We start from the raw sequence: 19,366 nt of genomic DNA on the forward strand, positions 1-19,366 counted from the left end.
GTATATTGTGTGGAACACACAAGTTGTGGGTTTTGTTATTGTTTAAATATTGTACATCTATTTTTTTCAGCACCATTTGTTAATAAGTCTATTCTTTTTCTCACAACATTTCTTTATTATTATTATTTTGAAATGTGATCTCACCATTATTGACCAGGCTGGCCTCAAACACCCATGCTTGAAGCTGTCCTCCTACCTCAGCCTTTCGAGTAGCTGAGACTACAGGTGAACTCGCCTGGCTTATTTGATTTTTATTGAAAATCATTCATCCTCATTTGTGTGAGTCTGTTTCTGGGCTTTCTATTCTGTCCCATTAGTTTATATTTCTGTCCTTATGCCAACACCACACTATGGTGATTACTATAGTTTATAGTAAACCATAAAATCAGATAGTCGTGAGTCCTGTTTTGCTTTTTCAAAATTGTTTTGGTCTTCTGTTTATTTAATTTTTAAAAAATTGGATTTCAGGCCAGGCGTGGTGGCTCATGCCTATAATCCCAGCACTTTGGGAGGCCAAGGTGGACGGATCACAAGGTCAGGAGTTCAAGACCAGCCTGGCCAACATGATGAAAGCCGTCTCTACTTAAAAAATACAAAAATTAGCCAGGCATGGTGGCGTGCACCTGTAATCCCAGCTACTCAGAAGGCTGAGGCAGGAGAATTGCCTGAACCCAGGAGGTGGAGGTTGCAGTGAGCCAAGATTGTGCCACTGCACTCCAGCCTGGGTGACAGAACAAGACTCTATCTCAAAAAAAAAAAAAAAAAAAAAAATTGGATCTCAATGAGCTATAACGTTCTAAATTGCTTTGCCAGATTTTATAATCAACTCGTTCACTTCTAACAGAAACCATACTGGGATTTTGAAATTGCATTGTATATGTAAATCAATTTGAGAAATACTGACAATTTAACAATATTGAAACTTCCAGCACATGAACACAAAACATGTCTACATTATTTAGGTATTTTAGTTTTTCTCATCAGCAAATAACAGTTTTTCAGTGTATACAATCTTGCATGTATATTGTTACTTATTTTATCTTTGGTAAATTATGTTTTTGTGCTATTTAAATGCTTTTTTATGTTCAGTTTTTAAGTGCTAATGTTTTGGATTTGACCTTGTGTCCTTTGATCTTGTGTCCTCTGATATTTCTCACTGACTCATTGGGTCTAATAGTTTTGTTCCAGATTCTTTAAGATTTTCTGCATACATGATCATGTCTTTAGTGAAATTTTCATTTGTACCTTTGGTTTTTCTATGCACATGATCATGTCTGCAAATAAAGACATCTTCAGTTCTTCTTTGCAATCTGTATACTTTTTTTCTTGCTTTACTGCACCAAGTATGACCACTTATATCGTGTTGACATGGGGGAGAGGTGGAGAGTAGATATCCTAGCTTATCGCTGATCTTACAGGGAAAGCATTTAGCATTTCTTCATTATTATCTTCACAGTTAAGTTTTTTAATAGATGCCTTTTATCAGGCTTTGTAATTTACCTTCTATTGTTGGTTATTAGAGAGACTTTATCATAAATGTTGTCTGTTGAGGTGATATGTTCTTTCACCTTAACTTTTAAATGTCTGTATGTTCTGTAGTGATCTTTTTTTTTTTTGTATCTGATATTAATCATTTATCTCCTTTTTTTATTCAGCCTAACTAGAGGTTTGCCAATTTTGTTGACATTTTTTAAACCGACATTTGGTTTTATTTTTTGTTGCTTGTCTTTTTATAAATATATTTTAAAGGCTTATTTATTTATTGAGAGACAGGGTCTTGCTTTGTTGCCCAGGCTGGAATGCAGTAGTGCCATTATGGCTCACTGTAACCTTGAACTCCTGGGCTCAAGGGATCCTCCTACCTCAGCCTTACTAGAACTACAGGTATGTACCACCATGCCCAGCTAAATTTCTGTAGAGAAGGGGTCTCACATGTTCTCCAGGCTGGCCTTTAACTCCTGGCCTCAAGCAATCCTGCCTCAGTTTCCCAAAGTACTATGATTATAGGCACGAGCCACTGTGCTCTGCCTAAAAGGTTTTGTTTTTTTAGTACAGTTTTAGGTTCATGGCAAAATTGAGAGGAAGGTACAGACATGTACTCAGTAGTCCCTACATATACAGAACCTCCCCATAAACGGACTGCTAGCTTTGCTTACAATTGATGCATCATCACTCAAAGTCAGTAGTTCACTCTTGGTGTTGTATATTCTGTGGGTTTAGACAAATGTATAATGACATGTATCCATCATTATAGTATCATACAGAGTATTTCCACTGACCTAAAAATTTTGTGCCCCTCCTATTCATTCTTCTCTCTCTCAATCACCTAACTTATGGCTACTACTGATCCTTTTACTGTCTCCACAGTTTTTGCCTTTTCCAGTGTCACAGCATCCTATAGTATGTAGCTACCATTTTCAGATTGGCTTCTTTCACTTAGTTATATGCATTTAAGTTTCCTCCACGTGTATCTCCCTCCATGTATATTTCCTCCATGTATATATCCCCATATATATAGTGAAGGACGGACATCTCGACTGGCTTCAAGTTTTGGCAATTATCAATAAAGCTGCTATAAGCATCCATGTGCATATTTTTGTGCAGACATAAATTTTCAACTTGTTTGGGTAAATACCAAGGAGTGCAATTACCGGATTACATGCTAAGAGTATGTTTACTTATGCAAGAGCCTCCCAAACTGTCTTTCAAGTGGCTGTACTATTTTACGTTCCCACCAGCAGTAAATGAGTTTCTGTTCTACATCTTTGTCCCCATTTTGTGTTGTCAGTGTGCTGGACGGTAGCCATTCTAATGGGTGTTTAGTGTTACCTCACTTGTTTCAATATACATTTCCTTAATGACATATAGTACGTAACATCTTTTAATATGCTTATTTGACATATGTATATCTTCTTTAGTGAGATATTTGTTCAGGTTTTTAACCCTCCCCTTTTTAAAAAATTGGGTATGTTTTCTTATTGTTGAGTTGTAAGCATTCTCTGCATATTTGAATATGCAGAGTCCTTTATCATATATGTCTTCAGCAAATAGTTTCTCTCAGTCTGTGTCTTGTCTTTTCATTCTCTTTACAATGTCTTTCACAGAGTAAAAAACCTAATTTCAATGAAGTCCAGTTTATAATTTCTTTCATGGATTGTGCCTTTGGTGTCCTATAAAAAGGGTCATCACCTTATTCTGTACAATATTGATAGATGCAGAAGGCAGATAAAGGAAACTGCACAGGGCCTTGTCTTGGGTATGTACATAACAGACTGAGGGCCTGCATGTGCACTGGGAAAATGGGGTGAAGCCACCAGGGATTTGCACCTTATGCAGGGGACAGAGACTCTCTCTTCAACTTGTGCGTGGTGGCCTGGTATTCTATCTGTGAGGTGGAAGCCTGTTGGCAGGAAAGCCTCTTTATTTCCTGAGAGCTTTCTTTTTGCCTATTAAATTCATCCCCCTCATCCTTCAATATGCCTGTGTGCCTAATTTTTCCTGGTTGTGAGACCAGAATCCAGATTTTGGCAGAACTAAGGAGCAAAAATCCTGCATCATTTCGGTGGCCTGTTTGGAGATATGAGAAGGAGTGAGTGAAATGTGAACCAAAAATTTCTTTCTCTTTTATTTCTGAGCCTTCTTGTCCTCGGACTTCTTCTGAGGCTAGAGGAAACTGTGCCCCCCCCCCCCCCCCCCCCGACCTGCCCCTCCACCACTTGTTGCTCTCGGGGTTGGGAATATTAGTCTCAGCCCAACCCAGCCTTTTCTATGGCACTTTCCTTCTTTTTAGGGGACTGTAATGTCACCTATGTTTTCTTTTACAGTATTGGGGGTGTTCCACCCCCACTCCAATGGCTGCAGGTGCACATGTTGGACAAATGGGTGAGCGGCAGCTTCCTGCCCCGCTTCCCACCCCGATTCCCTCCCGGCTGGGGTGCATGGCCATTTTTGCTGCATGTGCATGCTGTGTCCAGTGGCCATACAGGGTGGGAATGAGCCACTGACATTGTCCACCCCAAGGTGGCCTTGGGGGTCCAGGCCCTGTGGGGCCGGCTGGACAGCATTTCCCGCTACATATGCACAGAATATTCACTTCCCCAGGCTGAGGGGTCCAGCTTGGTCCAAATCCCAGGGAAGAAACAACAATTAAAAGTTTCCCTTGGCTGGGTGTAGTGGCTCTCACCTGTAATCCTAGCACTTTGGGAGGCCAAGGTAGGTGGATCCCCTGAGGTCAGAGTTCAAGACCAGCTTGGCCAACCTGGTGAAACCCTGTCTCTACTAAAAACACAAAAGATTAGCTGGGCATGGAGTGGGCGCCTGTAATCCCAGCTACTTGGGAGGCTGAGGCAGGAGAGTCACTTGAACCTGGGAGGCGGAGGTTGCAGTGAGCCGAGATCATACTATTGCATTCCAGCTTGGGCAACAAGAGGGAAACTTCATCTCAAAAAAAAAAAAATAAATTATCTTCTTGTTGGAGAAGCCTATTTGCATAAGAATAAGAGGTTCTTCCTTCAGGCATCTTTCGAGCTCTGCATTTAAGCTGGTTTTTGTTTTTTTTTTTCTTTTCTCCACCCTGTCAGCAGTTAACACAGTCCTGCATTTAAGCTGTATTTTTAATTTTCTTCACCCTGTCAGGACTTAACTTTTATGAGACTTTTTTTCTTCCTTTTAGAAAACATTTTACTAGGTCAGGACCCCAATTCACAAGAAGACATCTTTGTCTCTCCCTTGTTGGAGGAGGACTTAATTCCACAGTTTCACCTTAGCATTCAGCCTATGATAAGGGGTCCATGCAGCCCCCCGAGGCAGTTATTTTGTCCCAAACTCAATTCCAAGCTTCAGGTTGAAGCCCTAGGAAAGAAAACTGGATCTAAGGGATCCAGAGGCAGATGATAAGAGAAGTACAAAGGTACAGTGCAGGTGAGCATGACTGATTCCTGCTGATTAAGCCAAGCTTCCCATCTCATGGATAAAGGTCCTGCTAGTATTCATGGCATAAATGAGGTCTAGGGAGCTCAGAAGCTACTGACAGCAGGAGAGATAGAGTATACATGGGTAAAGAGGATAATCCCACCTCCTAGGTCCCACTGTTAACATGGGTGAAACCTGCTTTGACACCCAAGGGGGGCACCCTGTCATGGTCACTGGGACTCAGGGATATAAGGATAGAATAAAGGAAGAGGGATATCTTGCTTTCTCTACCTCATGTACCCCAGGTATTCACTAGGAAGAGAAGGGAATCAGGGATGCCTCCCTCCCCTCTTTCTAGAGGGGCAGCCCTTCATTTTCAGTCTGCACCTCTTTCAAATGCATCCAAGTCCTGGGGCTCCTTTGAAAGAAATGCCACCTTTTTCCTCCTCTGTCCTCTCTTCACAGTTGAGTGATTGTGCCTCCATGCTGCAGGGCACTCCCCTCAGATGTATCCTCCAAACTGGGAAAAGTTAATTTCCCAAGCCTTAAGCTGGGTGGCTTGGGATTGAACTTGGGGGGAGGAAACCCAGAAGCCTGACATGCTGGCAAAACAATAAGAGTTTTTTTAAACCAGTCAGGCTTTTGGCCTCCCTGTCCCTTGCCAGCCAGTAAAGAGAATGACAAGTATCACTGTTTATATTCTCTGTAAAGTTTTAATTGTGAAAAAGGATTTGTGAGGTTGATCTTAAACTGTAGCCAATCTAGTGTGCTTTGCATGTCTCTCTGTATGATTCTGTCAGAAAGAGGGGTACCTTAGGATTCGATGTGGGCCTAGGACTCCATAGGCCTACTGTTCAAGCCAGCCTGGCAAACAGGTCAGTGGCAAACTTTGCTGCAGGTCTCCATCTTGTTTTATGTCCTTGGAAGTGTGACCTGTAACCACGTGACAGTGCTTTGTTCTAGCCTCTGCCATTTTACAGTGGCAGCCCGGGTTCAATCCTGGCTTGGGTAATGGGTCCTTTCTGGTTTGTTATCTGCATGTTTACTATTTGTTGATTCTCTTCCCCTCTGTGAACCACCTTCAATTTTCTTTCTTTTAGCACCTGGGAGGTTACCTCTGGTAAAGTTCAAAAGCCAGAAATATTGGCTGCTTGGCATGGGTAAAGTGGGGGTAATAAAGGATTTTAAAGGATGTTCTTAAAGAGTGCTCAGCTTAATTAAAAGTGGATATTGGGCTGGGCGCGGTGGCTCACACCTGTAATCCCAGCACTTTGGAAGGCCGAGGTGGGTGGACAAGGTCAGAAATTTGAGACCAGCCTGGCCAGTGTAGTGAAACCAGTCTCTACTAAAAATACAAAAAAATTAGCCAGGTGTGGTGGTGGGTGCCTGTAATCCCAGCTACTTGGGAGGCTGAGGCAAGGAGAATTGGTTGAACCTAGGAGGCAGAGGTTGCACTGAGCTGAGATCACACCACTGTACTCCAGCCCAGGCAACAATGTGAGACTCCATCTCAAAAAAAAAAAAAAAAAAGTGGATACCCAAGTTATAGGTATATTTAAAAGGCCTTTATGTTTTTCTCCTTTTAGAGCTTATTTTGCTGGAAAAAGGTTGTTTCTCAGTTGACTGAATTCTTTTTCTCCATTGTGTCTTGCCACCCTTAATACACACATGAGAGGCCTTAAGATAATGTCTGATGGCCTGGGAAAAACAGAAAAGGTGGCTCTAATTCCATTTTGGGAGAGACCTCTGTTCTCCTCACGGAGTGCCAGGAATTAGAGGCAGACGGATCTCTCTCAAAAATCTGTTTTTGTCTTCCAGCTATCTGTTTATTAGGCCCAAGAGCATTGGTAAAATGCAAATGTAGTTAAAATGGAAATAGGTGGTCTAAATTATTTTTAGATTTGCTAAATGTTTTAAAGTTGTAAACTGCTTCTTTGGCCTTTGAGAACTGTTACAACATGCTAAGGCCTGTGGACACAGGCCTTAATCTTAGTGAATAATCATTAGTCATATAATCTTAGCAAAATATTATAAGAAGGCATGGAAATGTAGACTTTTGCCTATGGTAAAAGGATTGTTTTAAATTAGATAAAATGTTAAAGGTTTAAGAAAGTTACAGAAGGAATATAAAAATTAATCTTGCAAAAGAAATTCTGAATATTGACTGAATTCAGTAGGGAATTATATAGTTTTTCTGGAAATTGAACATTGAAATAAAAGCAAACAAGTTTCCCTTAAAACACTAATCTGCTCTGTAGCAAAATTTCTAAAGGGTTATAAGAATCTTACTCCTAAACTGGTTAAGATTGGATAGAATTGTCTATAAGCTTTCATTAGAAAATTGCGGTTGACTTTAATAGTAAACTAATATAAGGGTAAAATTTGGCTTTCTCTCCCATGTACAATATTTTTGCATAATAGTAAAGAATAATGAAATATTTCTGTTTGCCTTGTGGATAGGCTGCCAAGGAAAAGAAAGAGAAGGCAGAAGACAAATTGTTTGGAAGGCTAAGTTTTCCCTCTTAGGGAGTAAAGGTTTTTGTCTTGTTTTAAAATTTTTGAGTCATCATTTTGGCAAAGTAAATAACTTATGGTAATATGGAATTCTATTTCATAACATTAACAGGCTTCCCAAAATCACATTTCAGCCTCAAGATTGTCTTTCCTGATTCCTAGCTTTTGGGTGGCACAGAGGACCCCTGGAGCATCCAAAAGAGAGGTAAGCAGGATTATTTGACAGGTATTTGGTATGTGAGATCGCCAATATGATGTTTCATCTTCTTCAGACTGTACTTTAGGAAATAATATTAATACATGTTTCAAAATTGTATGGGATTTCTAAAATTCTAATGTCTGAGTATATGCTATCAATCACAATTAAGGTTATTATGTTAAGTTATTATAAACCACAGAGATAACCAAATTTCTTTGTCAATCATGTTTTGACAGTAACTACCCTGGACATTTTGTTATTCACAGACAATTGTTGTCTTGTTTTGGCCCTCTTTAAAACATGGTTTAAAGCGGATAACTTTTCTGATAACTTTAGGGATTGTGACAGTGGAATTTAAAAAAGTACAACAGGACTCATGAAGAACTGAAGTGTTCATGAATATCAAGCAAAGCAAGAGTAAACTGAAAGGACTGAACTAATAGAAAATTGAAATAGTCTTTTTTGACTTTTGCTTGGAACATTGCTGATTCTTTTGTTTTTCAAAGTCAAGGATATGTATTTTGAGCTATTTATAGCCTTTAATAATTGAGTAATTTATATTCCTGAGAACAAAATTCGGAACACACTTATTTTTCTCTCTGACTTCTTCAGGATTTGGAAACTTGTCATGATGTAGCAGGATTGGTGAGGAACAAACCTCTCAAACACCAAACTGAGAAAGGCAGCAGCATTTTATTCAGTGGGGAGCTTCGAGAGGCTAAAGCCTTAGCCACCAAGTTCCCTGAGAAGCAGCTTCTTCCTTTTTTATAGCTTACAATGCTAAAGGGGAAACTGAGGCAAAACTGTGTCATTGTCCATTGGCTGGATGTTTGACCTCACAACCTTTGGCTTCATTGATTTGCTAGTTCATATGCAGCGCGAGCGGGAGCAGACAGGGGAGGGGGCTTACAGAGATGAGATAAAGGCAGTCAATTATTAGTTGGCAGAGATACTTCCAGGAGGGGGCCTGGGTCATGCAAACGTGGAGGACGTGACCCAGTGCTGGGCTCTGGCCTGTAGTGATACATTCTTTGCAACTCTTTCAAGGTTTATAGATAGCAGAGACACTGGGAACCAAAAAGGGAGTCATCTTCCCAGTCCTTGGGCCTCCTGATGGCCTGGTCAGTGGTGTCAGCAAGTCGCCTGACCACGGATTCAAGCTCTTTCGTATTTTATCTCTTTTTTACCCTCCTTCCCATCTAGAAGGGAGGAGGGAGGTGGGGGCCAGGAAACGGGAGGAGGGGAGGGGTCTCCCCTTTCAATGAGTGTTCCTGACTTATGGCGATATAGTCGTTTGCATCAATGCAATAAGAATCCATTTTCTTTTGCAACAGATGCAAGTGAAGAAACTGTTTTACCAAGGCATTGACTGGAAGGGTATGCTTCCCTTGAAGGAATTAGCTGGACTTGCAGAGCTGATAAAAGCCCCTGGGGAAAACTGGCCTCATACCTTGTCTACATAGTTCCTGTAAAGGGTTTCTAACCTGTGGTGAGTAAAGAATGTCACTTTCTAACAGGCCCTGGAACCCCATATTCTTGGGAGCTCAAGAAGAGCGGAGTTTACCCAACTCACAGGTATTTGAGGGTATAAACTCATAGCTGGGCTCAGCTTTAGAAAGTACTATCTGAGATTCCTTATGGAACAGAATTCCATCAAAGCCAATTTAAAAAGCCTATGTAGGCTGAGGCAGGAGAATCACTTGAACCCAGGAGGTGGAGGTTCCAGTGAGCCAAGATTGTGCCATTGTACTCCAGCCTGGGCAACAAGAGTGAAACTCCATCCCCCACCCCCCAAAAAAGGCTTTGTAAAAACAATTATTCTTGTTGCACGTCATGCAAGCAATCAAGCCAAGTTTTAAGACTAAAGTCTATTTTGCAAACAACTCAGGCTTATCATGAGTTGTTTTAATAGAATTGAGAACTGGAGAGAGAGAAATTATGTTTCAAAACTTATCATACATTTGTCATTAAATTCCCAACTTATTGGTTGTTTTTAAGTTTTTGCCTACATTTTAGACTAACCCCACTTGATCCTATTCCAACCAGCAATCTCTGGCTGCAGCTAAGAAGAAATAAAAGAAATGGGCAATGTAAAAATCTAGATCAGTATTTTAATTCTGAGTAATCGTCCTGCAAATCCTGCCAGGTGATGACAGTAAATAGGGTGCTGATAACCTGGAGGTTTCCTTTTTGGGAGAATAAGACCAAGTGAGCTCACCAAAGCCAAGCCCCATGCACCCAAATCTTAGCATAGCCACCAGCTACCTGGGCGTGTTAGCAGCTTGGGGTTTTTGAGTTGTCCATACCCCTTTTTGTTTCATTTTGCTACGTTTTCTAATAACCCAGTTTCTCACTTCTTGCCTTCAGGCCACTGAACTCTAAATGATTATGCAACCGAATCTTAAATGATAGCCCCCTTTTACCAAGTACCCTTAGATAGGCCTCTGAGGGAGATCTGATTGCCATCTTCCCAAAACAATGTCCTTTGTCAGCAGGAAGCAGTTAAGATCAGTCTTTGTCCTCATCCTTATTCTAATTGCAGTTAGATGTACTTTTTTTTTTTTTCTTTTTTGAGATGGAGTTTCAATCTTATTGCCCAGCCTGGAATGCAATGGCACCATCTCAGCTCATTGCAGTTCTCCTGCCTCAGCCTCCTGAGTTCAAGCGATTCTCCTGCTTCAGCCTCTCAAGTAACTGGGATTACAGGCATGTGCCACCACACCTGACTAATTTTTCATATTTTTAGTAGAGACGGGGTTTCCACATGTTGGTCAGGCTGGTCTCAAACTCCCAACCTCAGGTGATCCGCCTACCTTGGCCTCCCAAAGTGCCGGGATTACAGGTGTGAATCACCATGCCAGGCCAGATGTACTTCTTTAGAGGAGGAAATGACAGATGCAGAAGGCAGATAAAGGAACTTGCCCAGGGCCTTGTCTGCACATGTCTACAACAGACTGGGGTCCTGCTTGTACACTGGGAGAATGGGGTGGAGCCTCCAGGGATTCGTACCTTATGCAGGAGGAGGAGCCTGGCCTCTTCAGCTCATGCACGGTGGCCTATTATTCATCTGTGAGATGGGAGCCTGTTGGCAGGACTCCCTTCTTCTTTGCTGAGAGCTTTCTTTTCACCTAATAAATCAGTCCGCTGCACCCTTCAACGTGTCCATGTACTTAAATTTTTCCTGGTCGTAAGAACCTGGGTTTTAGCCAAACTAAGAGGCAAAAATCCTGCATCAGTATGACAAACAAAAGAAAGCAAATTTTTAAAAAGTACCCCGGATGCAGTGACTCATGCCTGTAATCCCAGCACTTTGGGAGGTTGAAGCAGCGGATCACCTAAGGTCAGGAGTTTGAGACCAGCCTGGCCAACATAGTGAGACCCTGTTTCTACTAAAAATACAAAAAATTAGCTGGGCATGGTGGCATGCGCCTATAGTTCCAGCTACTCATGTGGCTGAGGCAAGAGAATCACTTGAACCTGGGAAGCAGAGGTTGCAGTGACAGAAGATTGCTCACAGCTTTTTTGGAATTTCAATTGTGAATTAAAAAAATGCGTTTATTCCACTTATGTTTACAAAGGACAGATATATTTATGTTTAGTGTTCTTTCATCTTATTTTTTAAAATATATAGTGCTTTATATTCTCTTTTACTTTATATATTATCTTTGATTTGCTCTTTCTGTGTATCTTTTTCTGATAATCTGAAAAGTCTGTTTTTAGTTCTTGTTTTGGATATTTTTATAAATTTTAATATTATACCTCTTAAATCTTTCTTGATTTACAAAATTCATGTAGTTTCTAATAACTCTTCATTATGAAATATAAAACATTTGGTACACTTCTCTCTGTCCCCCTCCCATATTTTCCCTTCTGATATTTTATTAACTAGCTTATATTGTTAATCTGTCAAGTTTTGCAACACATACATTGTATTCCACAATCAAAATGTCTACATTGGTTAATTTATTTCTACATGTACATTTAATATTCATTTGCAGTCATTTTATCAAGATTTCTTTTTATATTTTTTATCTTTGAAATATTTTTTTTACTTTTGAACACACGCATTGGGAGAACAAGGTGAATCCAGCCTGGGGCCTGCTCCCTGCTGCCATTTCCAAGCCCCCAGAGTGGGCTGGGGAGAGGACATGATCGCATCTTTCCGTGTTAAGTAGTGGGAGATTCCCCAAATAAAAGGTATTTCCTCAAATAGGACTATCCAGGCTCCAGCAGCAGTCCTGAGGGGTGGACGGTCTTGGGCCTTCAGGCCAAGGCACTGCCCGTGACCTGGGAGAAGCCACCTCGTGTTCCAGGTCCTGTCAGGTGAGGTTCCTACAGGTCAGGCCAGAGACTTCTCCAGTGTGGTTTAAAAAAGCAGTCCACGGCTCAGGCAGTCCACAGTCTCTTTGGAGGATCGTTTTTTTGCAGCAGCTGTGGCTGAACACACACCTGTTGCCCTTTGGGCTTCCACACTGGTCAGAATTCGCATATTCTGGTTCCAGAGAGGGGTCGAACGTCTTGTGGGGGCTCCTCAGCTGCTTCTGCTTGTTCTTGGACAGGACATCGGTTCTGTACTCCTTCCCTTCCAGGGCCAGCTTGCTGGGCGCACCCACCTTGCTCACCAACCTGGGCCTCGGCGGATGTAGGGCTGGCAGGTCTAGTAAGTGCAAGTCGGCGGTGGCCTTTGCTCCCTCCTGCCTGGATATCTCCTCCTAACACTGGAGCTTCGATTCCTGGCTCACAGCAGCGGTGCCCTCCAGGGTCTTCACCCTGGCCAGCTCCTCTTGCAGCTGCTGACGCGCCTGCGGCCGTGGTGCCACACCTTGAAGAGGTCGGCCCCGACGTAGGACAGCGGGCAGGGGTGCTCCCGCTCGATGTCCAGGTACTCCCTGGCCAGCTGCCACACGCAGGGCTCCCGCCCTCAAATAGGGGGAGGTTGTACGGGTTACCCTCTGCTCTCAGGACGTCCTGTAAGCCCGTGTCTCAAATGCAGCGCTCCACATTCGGCAGTCACTGGATGTTTCTGTTGGCAGACACAAGGATGGCCACAGTCTTCCCCATGGCCTTGATGTACTCCTAGGACGCTGCGCCCAGCAGGGTCCCCTTGCGCTCCAAGCAACTGGCAGCTAGCCTTCTCCAGAATCTGGACGTACCTCATGGTCTTGCCAATCTCTGGGAAGACATGGATTTTGCACGTGATGGGAAAAGAGAGTTTCTCGTGAGCCAGCACAGTCATTCTTTGGAACAGGTCGACTCGTTTGGCAGGAAGGTGTGGTAGTGACCTCTCTTGGCTATCACCTGTAGGCAGCCCAAGTTTAGACTGATGGCCTCACAGTAATCCTGAGCCAGGAGAACTGCCTGAACAAACACCTCTGGGTCCTTGGCACAGAACTGCATGATGAGGGGATGGTCCTCACGGTACATCTCACAGTACAGGTTTTCCTTTTGGTAGTTGGCATTGTGAACAAAGACCTGGGTGTGCAGTGTGGGCGTGTAGGACAGCTGTGCCCCATGTGGCAGCTCAGCAGCCTCCAGGCCAGCTGGCTCTGGTCACCATGGGGGCCACCACCTGGCATGGCCCCGACACAGCGCTGTAAGTAGAATTTTCAATGCTGCAAAAAAAGTAGCACTGGAGTATGAATTTCCTCGGCAAGACAATTTTCTTCTATGGAAGGGTGCGGCTCACAGATGGAACAATGGCTATCGCACACCTGGACAAGGAGGGGAAAGGGTACTTATGCCTGAGGGAGGTCACCCCTACTGCTGTGTTGTTCCCCTTTTGTCTAGGGTTAGACTGTACAGTCTAGTCTAATTTCGATTGGCTGTTTTAAATGGAGCAGGTTTATGAGCAGGAGTGGTGGGGTGGGTAGTTTGGCAGGAAGGGTGGTTACAGGCAGGTCATAGCAGGTAAGCTGGGGTCAAAACAGGTGACCAGAGCAGGTGACTGGGATGAGTCAGGTTGGGGCAGGGGATGGGAACAGATGTGAACTGCTGATTAGAACTGGTGGAAAATGTTGTTTACTGAAACTACTAGGAAGTTAAACTTTAAAATAGAGAACTAAAGAATAAGAGAGCTGAACGTATGGATATACTGATTCTCTGAAGAGAAACTTGGGGTTCACTATATCTAACAACAGGGTGCAGCTCCAGAACTGGAAGCCCTGCAGCTTTGGCACCGTCTCCAGGCATGCTAGAGTCCCACCTTGTCCACCGCGTGCCTCTGTCTTTAGGGGTGCCAGCAGCAGGGTTTCCAGGCTAGCCCAGCTCCTGCACCGCTCCTGCTCAGCTGCCACCCGGGGCCCCTGTGGCACTGGGGCTTACTCAAACACATGCACCATAGAGGGCCACTGCCAGGCCCAGGCCCAGGCCTCTGTGCTGCCACCCAAGATTTCTACTTTAATCTCTAGGTTGAGTCAGTTCTGTCATTCAATAGATTGTGCAGAGACTTCACTGTTCTCCCAGTTCAGTGAGGCCTGCCTGTCATCTGTGTATCCACTTGACTGAATATCATGCCCAGAGGTCAAACTTTCTTTCCCTCAGCCTTATGTAGCTATTGCGACATCTTCTGTTAGCCTATCTTTTTCATCATGTAGTTAGTGATTTGTTTTGTATGGAAACATGAAGAATTTTTTGTTCTTAATTTCTGTAACTTAACCAGAATATGTGTTTATGTTGATAAACTGTATACTTTTTCGTATTGTAGATTGCATTATTTCTTCCATTTATGAAAATTATTTTAAGAAAATAATATCTATGAATATATTTTCTTTCATTGTCCTTTTTTTCTACAATCTTCTATATAATTTATTCTACCTATTTTACTTTTTCTTTTCTTCTTTTTTATTTTGAGATGGAGTCTTACTCTGTCACAGGCTGGAGTACAATGGTGCAATCTTGGCTCACTGCAACTTCCATCTCCCGTGTTCAAGTGATTCTTCCGCCTCAGCCTCCTGAGTAGCTTGGACTACAGGTGTATGCCACGATGCCTGGGTAATTTTTGTATTTTTAGTAGAGATGGGGTTTCTCCATGTTGGTTAGGCTGTTCTCAAACTCCTGACCTCAGGTGATCCACCCACCTCAACCTCCCAAAGTGCTGGGATTACAGGTGTGAGTCACTGTGCCTAGCCTCAATCTGTTTTTCTTATTGTACATCTGCTGTGATTGTCTTATGTCTTTCTCTGTAGGCCAGTGATTTGATTTTCAGCTTTGGTCGTTTTGCCCCATGCTATTTCTAATAATTTGCAACAGTGGTGTTTTGGTTTTAAATGTTTACCTTCGTTTCATAAATCTCCCCATTTTTTTGTTTCTCCATTTAGCTTTCTAGTTTAGCTAATGTCCTATTATTACAAACAACCCTTAGATTAATATCCTTGCACATGTCCTGTAAGTGTCTATCAGGTCCATTTGATCCAATGCTAAGTTCAGTTCCTGAATATCTTTGTTAATTTTCTGCCTCAGTGATCTAATACTGTCATAGGGTGTTAAAGTCTCCCACTGTTATTGTTTGAAAGTCTAAGTCTCTTTGAAGGTCTCTAAAAACATGCTTTATAAATCTGGGTGCTCATATATATATATTATATTATATATTATTATATATAATATATATATTTATATAATATATATATTATATATATCTATCTATTTAAGATAGATCTTGTTGAATTGAACCCTTACCATTATGTAATGCCCTCCTTTTTCTTTTTTGATCTTGTCGGCTTAAAGTCTGTTTTGTTAGCAGTTAGGATTGCAACCCCTGCTTGTTTCTGTTTTTCATTTGTTTGGTAGATTTTTCTCCATTGCTTTATTTTGAGCCTGTAAATGTCATTGCATGTGAGATGGGTCTCTAGAAGACAGCATACCAATGGTTTTTGTTGTTGTTTTTTTAAATCCAGATTGCACTCTGTGCCTTTTAATTGGGGGCATTTAGCTCATTTACATTCAGGGTTAGTACTGATATGTGTGGATTTTATCCGTCATCATGATGTTAGCTGGTTATTTTGCAGACTTGTTTATATGGTTATTTTATAGTGTCACTGGTCTATAACATACTTATGTGTGTTTTTGTAGTAGCTGATAATGATCTTTTCTTTCCATATTTAGCGCTTCCTTCAGGGTCTCTTGTAAGGCAGGTCTGGTGGTAACAAATCCTCAGCTTTTGCTTGTCTGAAAGCAATGTTATTTCTTCTCTGCTTATGAAGCTTAATTTGGCTGAATATGAAATTTTGGGTTGAAATATCTTTTCTTTAAGAATGTTGAATATTGGTCTCCAATCTCTTCTGGCTTATAGGGTTTCTGCTGAGAGGTCCACTGCTAGTATAGTGGTCTTCCCTTTGTGGGTGACCTAACCTTTCTCTCTAGCTGCCTTTAACATTTTTTCTTTCATTTCAACCTTGGAAAATCTGATGGTTATGTATCTTGGGGCTAATCTTCTTGTGAATGATCTTACTGGGATTCTCTTCATTTCCTGAATTTGAATGTTGGCCTTTCTGCTAGGCTGGGAAGTTTTCATGGATAATGTCCTGTTGTATGTTTCCCAAATTGGTTCCATTCTCCCCATCTCTGTCAAGTACACCTGTAATTCATAGATTTGGTCTCTTAATATAGTCCCATATTTCTCAAAGGTTTTGTTGTTTTCTTTTCATTCTTTTTTCTGTATTCTTGTCTGCCTGTCTTATTTCAGAAAGATAAGTCTTCAAGCTCTGAGGTTCTTCCTTGGTCTGTTCTACTATTAATACTTGTGATTGCATTAAAAAATTCTTGTAGTGCATTTTTCATCTCTATCAGGTTAGTTATGTTTTTTTTCTATACTGGCTATTTTGTTTGTCAGCTCCTGTGTTGTTTTTACTGTGATTCTTATCTTCCTTGGATTGGAAGCTAAGGATGCATTCCTACATCTCAATGATTTCTGTTCTTATCCATATTCTGAATTCTGTTTCTGTCACTTTAGCCATCTCAGCCTGGTTCAGAACCCTTGCTGGAGAGGCGGTATGGTCATTTAGAGGAAAGAAGGCACTCTGACCTTTTGAGTTGTCAGAGTTCTTGTGTTAGTTCTTTTTCACCTTTGTAGGTGAATATTCCTTCAATCTTGTAAGTTATTAACCTTTGGATTTTTTCTCGTTTACCCTGTTTGATGACCTGGAGGGTTTGATTGTGATATAAGGTGGATTCAGCTGACTGGTTTCATTTCTGGAAGACTTTAGGAGGCCAATGCTCAGCTCCCAACTCCTAGACTGCATGCTCTAACTGAGGGGGACTTGTGTTGAGCCCCAAGGTGTTCTCTCACTCCTCAAGGTTAGAAATCCACTCTGCTGGGGGAGGGGTGGCCACTACACTCCAATGGGTGATGTCAGCCAAAGCATTTCACAGTGCAATGGCAGCATGATTTATTCTCATTTGCATGTGCCAGCAGCAGCACTGTGGAGTGTATGCTCCATCCAGCTGTAGCAGGGTGCTAGAGGGTGCTGGGGTGCCTGCCTCAATGGGGGCACACAGTGGCAGAGGCAGCACACATCCCTGAATTTTAACCATTTTATTGTTGTGGAAATTGGCCTAAAGAACTTAATTCTTCCAAGATCACAGCTAGTGATAAGTGGGGATAAAATTCAGATATATAGTCTTTCTCAAATTTCATCACCCCCCGATCATACTACTAAGCTGTGCTTTCTCCATAATGTGCCTTCTTGTTACTGCCAGTGTCAGACCATGGAGTCCCTGGGGACAGTGATGGGTAAGGAGAAAAGATGCTATGGGGACACTTATACAAAAGCAAACCTCCATAGTTACACAGAAAATGCAATGAACCTATAGGTACATTCAGTTAACTGAATGTCTGCATTGAATCTCTGAATATGATACAGACATTGTATTGTTTGGATTTCTCTGGAAAGCAAAAATCTTGCTTGGTTCACACAAAATCACAATTATTAAAGGCAGACAAATTGTTTTTCTATGGTCCATTTTGTTCTCAAATCCTAGTTTTCAAAATCCTTTTACTATATTCAGATTTCACAAAACTTTGCTGTTTGTTTAATGCAACAAAAGGAAATGAAATTCCGTGTTTCCAAAATGCCACAGGTCCAAATTGGATTCTCATGTGTTTTTGACCATTTTAACCACCAGAGGGGAGTATGAGTCCACCTATTAAACTGAACTACGGAAAAGTTTATTTTTGACAGGTGTTTGCTATGAAATGCTTGGTCTCAGACTTCCTAAAATAATTTCAAAAATTATGAATCCCATTAAACAGTTTAAGTTGACATTTAAAATTGTTCAAGATAAGACATAATTTTTGTATATTATAACAAAGGATATTATTTCTAGTGCATCTTAAATATTGACATTTGTGATGGTTAATATTGAGTGTTAGCTTGATTGGTTTGAAGGAGGCAAAGTATTGTTCCTGGCTGTGTCTGTGGGAGTGCTGCCAAAGGAGATTAACATTTAAGTCAGTGGACTAGGAGAGGCAGTGGACTTGGATGGGCACAATCTAATCAGCTGCCAGCGCAACCCGAATAAAAGCAGGCAGAAGTACGTGGAAAGATTAGACTGGCTTAGCCTCCCAGCATATATCTTTCTCCCGTGGTGCTGGATGCTTCCTTGACTTGAACATAGGTCTCCAAGTTCTTCAGCTTTGGGGGTTGAACTGGTTTCCTTGCTCTTCAGCTTGCAGATGGCCTATTGTGGGACCTTGTGATTGTATGAGTTAATACTCCTTAATAAATTCCCCTTTATATATACATCTATCATATTAGTTCTGTCTCTCTAGATAACCCTAATACAGCATTTTAAAATATAATAGTACATTTTCCATATATCCAAAGGAATTTAAATAAAATAACAGTTCGATACTCATCACTATCCGTTTAAAAATTATATGGTGAAGTGTTGGGGAGGGATTTGTGCTTTCTGTGGGTGGTGCCCCTCTCCCAGCCCTGACCAGACTCATCCTTGTATTTAATTAAAGAAGCAGTTTTTAAATTGATACATAGATAAGCTCTCTCTATATATCCATATATGTATATGTATGTGTTATTTAAAACATAATTTTACTATTAAAAGTAACAAATTAAAACTATTATTACCTATTTAGAACATACTTTTCTCTTTTTATTGAAATTAATCATACACATAAGATAAAGACAGAATTCCCCCCAGAAAGCTTTTATTAAAAAGAACAGTACCTTTCCTCCCCCAACTAGCCTCCAGCATTGTCTAATTCCTTCTTAATTCTCTTGATTTATTCCTGTGGTTGTAACTGACTTAAATCTATATAAAAGCTATGCATTTCTACTTCTCACTATTACCATTTTAGGCATTAACTATTAACTTTCTATTATGAAAGGATTTAGTTCAATTTTATCCCCAGCTTCCCCCACACAGCATTCCTATGCCACATTTTTCTTGTATGGGTATAACTTCAATAATAACAATGTTCTGGTGGGCAGGGTGGCTCATGCCTAATCCCAGCACTTTAGGATGCTGAGGCAGAGGGATCGCTTGAACCCAAGAGTTGGAAACAAGCCTGGGCAACATGATGAGACCCCGTCTCTATGAAAAATACAAGATTTAGCTGGATGTGATTGCACACACCTGTAATCCCAGCTACTAGGCAGGCTGAGGTGGGAGTATCACTTGACCCTGGGAGGTGGAGGTTGCAGTGAGCCATGATCGTGCAACTACACTCTAGCCTGGGAGGCAGACTGAGACTGTCTCAGAAAAAAAAAAAAAAAAAAAAAAAAAAAA

General features: G+C 41.5%; 1 pseudogene; it reads right to left on the bottom strand.

The window, feature by feature from the left end:
• Positions 1–11,571: 11,571 nt before the first annotated feature.
• Positions 11,572–13,200, bottom strand: LOC116556054 (annotated as a pseudogene).
• Positions 13,201–19,366: the final 6,166 nt, after the last annotated feature.

Source organism: Sapajus apella, unplaced genomic scaffold, assembly GCF_009761245.1.
Source record: "Sapajus apella isolate SASKATOON/1434 unplaced genomic scaffold, GSC_monkey_1.0 scaffold1, whole genome shotgun sequence".
In the NCBI taxonomy this organism is placed as follows: domain Eukaryota; kingdom Metazoa; phylum Chordata; class Mammalia; order Primates; family Cebidae; genus Sapajus; species Sapajus apella.